The following is a 5,757-nucleotide window of genomic DNA, read 5'->3' on the forward strand; positions in this document are numbered from 1 at the left end:
GAAGTAATGCACAACAAAGAATACCATACCACAGCTGCCTTGATAGAATCCTTTTCCTGGAAATCTGTAATAGAAGGTGAGGGTTGCTAATGCTTCTCCACCATGAAAAGATTCAAACTTTGTTTTGTTAAAGAAAGGGTGGTGGTGTTGTTTTTGGCCTATGTAGCAAAGAACAATTTATTGGATTACTTTTGAAAAAGTAGAGAGATTGTTAATACCTTAGATAGGCATACATTCACAATTTGTGGTGCTGCAGCCTCTGCTGACATGCCACGACAACAATCCAAGGCCACTTCTGGTATTGGGCATGTGCAAGCTCATTTGGCAATACTCAGAATATTCCAGAAGTACTTCAATTTGCCACACAACTAAATAATTAGTAAAGGATGGAACAAATACTACAAGAGAAATAATTAGTCATACCTTTCTGTTGAAAATCTTTGTCAGTTTTCACAAATCCTGCAACCAAAGCCCTGGGCAATGCTGCTATCCACTCATCTCTGTTAAGATCTGAAGGAATTGCACTTAAAATGTTGTTTAGAAGATTCTCCTTGGCATAAATAGCAGCAGCAGTTCCATTGTGACCATCAAATAGCTGCAAACAACTTCTTTATCAGAAAGTGCAAATGAAACAACGAAAAAAAATTATTGAATCACAGGCATTTAGTACAAACATTTGATGTGCATATATCTATCTTATTATCCAGTGAGACTAATTAACAAACATTTGATGTGCATGTTAGCTCAAACCAACAAATAAGCAAACTATCGAACACTTGGTGTGCACAGCAAAATTCATAGAGGGAAAGGAAGAAGAAAAAGAAAAACGCACGAGTATTTCTCTGAATTCTTGTTGTGCGATCTTGCGCTCTGGAGCCCTAATCTGCGCAGCTTCGGCCTTGAGCTTCTTGCGCTCCTCATTGGTAACTCTAAGGGATTCTCTGCAAGCTTCGTCCTCGAGCTTCTTCTCGATCTGAAGTAGCTCCATTTCGTGGATGTACATATTGCAAACCTCCTTCACCTGCTTCGCGTAGCCCCTTTGGAGCATCGCCAGCTTCGCCTCAGCCTCCTTCGGGTCCTACGGAGGCTGCCAGCTTCCAAAGAAGGTATTGGAATCCAGAAAATTGTGGTTCTAGCGGTGGTTGTTGTGGTGCGAGGTAGTGGCGAACGACCGAACAATGGCAGCAGAGGCGGCGGCGGAGGAGGAGAAGGAACGATGAGAGCGTGACGGAGAAGATCTATTGGAATAAGAGGAATTAATTGCATGAAATTGAAAATCTAACCTCCAAACTTTGGCTAAATTAGCGGATTGCAGGTTAGGGTTTGAAAGGAGAGACGCGAGCAACACAGAGAGAAGATCCGGGAAGGAGTGTGACGGAGCTTCGGTGCGACGGCGGTGCAAGGCTGAGAGGCGCCGCTGACGGAGCATTTGGAGGAGATGAGTGTGGAGAAGTAGAAGGATCGTGACTGAATAGAAGAACTATGGGTGACAACCCTAATTTCAATATATTTTCTGACGGAAAATTTTAAATTACAGACGGATTTTTCGTCTGTAATAATTTAATAAAACATAATTTTTTGTTCATTTAATTACAGACGGATTTTTCGTCTGTAACTATTTTTTATAAAAAAAAGTTTAATTTTTCCGACAGAATTATCGATGGATTCTCTTTTCCGTCTGTAATTTATGCTAATTCATTTTTTTTTTGTTTTCTGACAAAAAATCTCTCTGAAATTCTGTCTGTATTTCCGTGGGAATAAATCCGTCGGAAATATCCGTCTGTAATAACTAATTTTCTAGTAGTGATATATATATATATATATATAAGGATAAATCAGTAATTTATATACACGCGGATTTAACGGGTTCCTTGAAGAAGGTACCTATGTCACATCCCAGTCTATTTCACGTGGACAGATCTTTACCTATAAAAATTTTACTGATCCCCATTCAATTCCAGATTTGCTAGTCTTTTTATCATTCTAATTCTAGCATTTGTTGGTTCCTAACGTGAAACTACTCTTGCCACTTAGTAAATTCCTAGATAACCAAAGTTAAAGCTAAATCATTCTCATAAAATAATAACACCCTTAAAAACTATTAATCAAAATACATAAAAAATATATAAAACAAAATCATAGAAAATTTTGGCAAAATAAAGAAATTACAAAGATTATAACGGAAGTACAAAAAAAAAAGAGAAAAAGAAAGTATAAAATACATTATATATATATATATATATAAAATAATAGATAAAAAATTTAAATTAAATTTATTTATTTTATTTTCATATTCATTATTTATTAAATAATTTAATATTTATTTCTGTCAAATTAAATAATTAGTATAATTAACTATTTATACTTAATGTTATTTATTTAGTAGTATAAATAAAATATATTGAAATATCAAGAATAAAAATAAAACTAAATAATAAGGATATAAAATTAAAAAATTTATATTTACTATTTTATAATTTTTTTAAATAAAAATAGAAAATAATATATTTATAAATAAATAAAAATTATTATGAAAAATTGAATATATAGATAAAACAAAAATAAATTATAACTCGTAAAAATAATTTATAAGATTTGTTACACAAATATTAAAATGTATGAACCGGCGTGACGTCATTAACATAAATACAAATCATACAATATAAAAAAATATATAAAAGTAGAAATAAAATCTTCAAACTTAATCAACGTAAGAATAAATAAAAATTTTGTTATTTATCTACTAAACGCGGTAGTAAATACTGGGATAAATAAAATTATATTTTTATAAATATATTTACAGATAACTAAAAAATTAAAAACAAACACACTAAACAATATAGAGCATCAATGGTAAAATATAACCTAAAAAGGTCACTTAAATTCAAAAAGAACATGCATGTGATGAATTATAATAAATTTATATATGAGGAGTAAAAATAAAATACAGAGAACAATTAAAAGAAGTAAAAGAAGGTAAAACAAATAATATGTGAAATAAATAAAAAATGTATTGTAATAGAAGATTAATATAATCAATGAATATAACAGATAAAGGAGAAAAATTAAAATACAATCTCATTAAACAAATTTCAAGAAAAAAATTTTGAAGAAGAACCTATTAATCAACTTTTATAAAAATATTATAACAAATTTAAAATGTCTTTAACAAAAATAATTCTATTAATTAAAATACATAAAAAAATAATTATATAAAACAAAATTATAAAAATATTTAGCAAAATTACTTAAATACCCTTAATTTCTTTTACCTCCTTAGTTCTCTATTCTTCTCTTCTTTGAACTTTGTACTCTCACTCACTCATCAATCCTCTCTCACCCTCTTTTAATCACACTAGATCACAGTCCCTTTCCACTTTAATTTTCACTCACAACACATATTTTCTGAGTCTAATAACTTTAATTTGCCTTTGAACTCACAGTAGCCTCTGACTAGTACATTTATGAAGATGAGGTTGGACGAGAGGAGGATGCGGCAGGAAGAGGTAGAGTTGTCATCGATGAGATAGTGGAGCTCGACGTCGTAGAGACCCTTGTGGAGCACCTCCACTTCCATATACATATGCTCGGTTCAGGTGCCCGTTCAAGGGATGCAACACTAACAAGAACCACCGACGGTTTAGGCCACTGAAATGGTGTGTGTGAAGAATCACTTCGTTGAAACGTTTGTGTGGTTGGCGCTATCAAAAAACATGGTGGTTGCCATCGAGAGAGGGATGCAGGTGGAAGTGGAGGTTGTACTGGTGGCGGCAGTGGTGATGGAGTTAGAGGAGAAGGAGGCATGGTTTGGGAAGAAACGAGAATGCGGAGTTAGATTTGGATTTTTAAAAATTATATGAGGGTAATCACTATAAGAAAAATGTTGAGTACCGTCGGATTTACACGTCGGATTTAGCGTCTCAGAGTAGCAGCAGATTTACCGTCGAATTTACCGGCAGTAACGGCGTCGAATTCGTAAGGTTAAGTAATTACCGACGGATTCATGTTTTCGACGGTAAATTCACCGGTAATATTTGGAGGGAAACAAAAATAAATTGGTGCGTCATTTAGGGTCAGATTTACCATCGAATTTTTCTAAAGGTAAATCCGATAGTAATTGAGCCATAAATTCAAAGCGCTAAACCTCTTCCCCCGTCATTCGAATTTCACTATCCCTCTAACCCTCTCGCCTCCCTCTCTCTTTCTACCCCTCTACCCATCTGCCCCTTCTCTCTCTAACCCTCTCGCCTTCCCTGTTGCCACCGGCCACCCTAAGCTGTTGACTCTCCCTTCTCTTTCTTTCCTTCTCTCTTTAACCCACTCTAGCTTGGCCCTTGTCACACAACCCCTGTTCCTAGCTCATTCCGACTAGCTTCCAACTCCGGCGACCGTTCGTTTGCCGCTTCTCGCACCAACAATATCATAATGCCACTGTAACTCTTTTCATCTTCTTTGTTCCGTTCTATTTTGGCAGCTCAGGTTACTACTCTATTTTTAATTTTTGTTTCAATTAATTTTAGTTTCATTAATCTGATTTATAGTTAGTTAGTTAGAATTAATTTTCTGTTAGTGAATTTTAAGTGGTTAGGTAGGTTAGATTAGGTTATTAGATTCTGCATTGCTGAAAACTGTTTGGATTATTTAGATTATGCTTGGTTGTTGCTAGTGTTGATTGTTGATTTAAAATTGGAGCTGTCAATTGCTATTTGATCTTGATTTTACTTGTTTAATGTTTGTGCATGCCAAGTGTTCGTCAATATGCCTCAGAGTTTTTAATGCAACTAGTGTATGTTTCCGTACACTGTACGAGATAATTAATAAAAATATATAAATTTTTTTATTAAAAGAGATTAAACAAAAATATATATATAATAATTATTACTATAAATATTTTATAAAGTTATAATTAAAATCAAAATTTAATTATTTTTAATATTAAAAATATTAAAAATAATTAGTATTTGTCTTAACTGATTTGGATTGATTGAGTGGTCATCTCACTCGTCTACTTAAGTAAGTATTAGAGTTTCGAATCCTGCCTTGTGTATGTAACAACTCATTGGCTACGGCAGACCCTCAATAAATGGACCTTCAATCCGTGGAGGATTAGTTCTCGACCTATCGAGTTAGAAAATACAGTGAAAGAAAATAGTATTTGTCTTGAAAGTAGAACAATTCTCATTGATGATAGCAATACTTATGGAGATTTGCCTTTGTTGAAATTTAACTGCGATAGTTTTATTTATTAGTATCATATTCATTCAGGAAGTCAAACAATATGATCAACGTTATTACCGGTTAAAATTTTATATTTTATGACATGATTTTCAAGCTTTTAAACTTATAAACTTATGTCATTATAAAAACTATTAGATTGATTAATATTTTTTGGTAATATTACCAAAACACCGTAGTTGAGTATATTAATTTGTGTAAAAAGAAACTATAATAACTTTTGTTATTCAATATATAATTTATTCTATTGAAAAATGAATTATTATTTTTAGATTAGAATATATTTTTTTCTCCATTTTTATATCATTTTATTTGACAATAATTGCCATTAAAGAAAAAATGAATAACCATACTATTTTATAATATGATATACAAAATAAGTTTTTATTTCAAAATTAATTCTGGTTAATAAAAAAAATTCAAAATATTTTCTTACATACATTTAAATTTGAATTCAAAATTGATTAACAACTCACCTTTTTTAAAATTTTAATAACAAAAACAAAATTAGTTAGCTGTAAA

The sequence above is a fragment of the Arachis ipaensis genome, chromosome B9, assembly GCF_059453495.1.
Source record: "Arachis ipaensis isolate K30076 ecotype BB chromosome B9, ASM5945349v1, whole genome shotgun sequence".
Taxonomy (NCBI): Eukaryota; Viridiplantae; Streptophyta; class Magnoliopsida; order Fabales; family Fabaceae; genus Arachis; species Arachis ipaensis.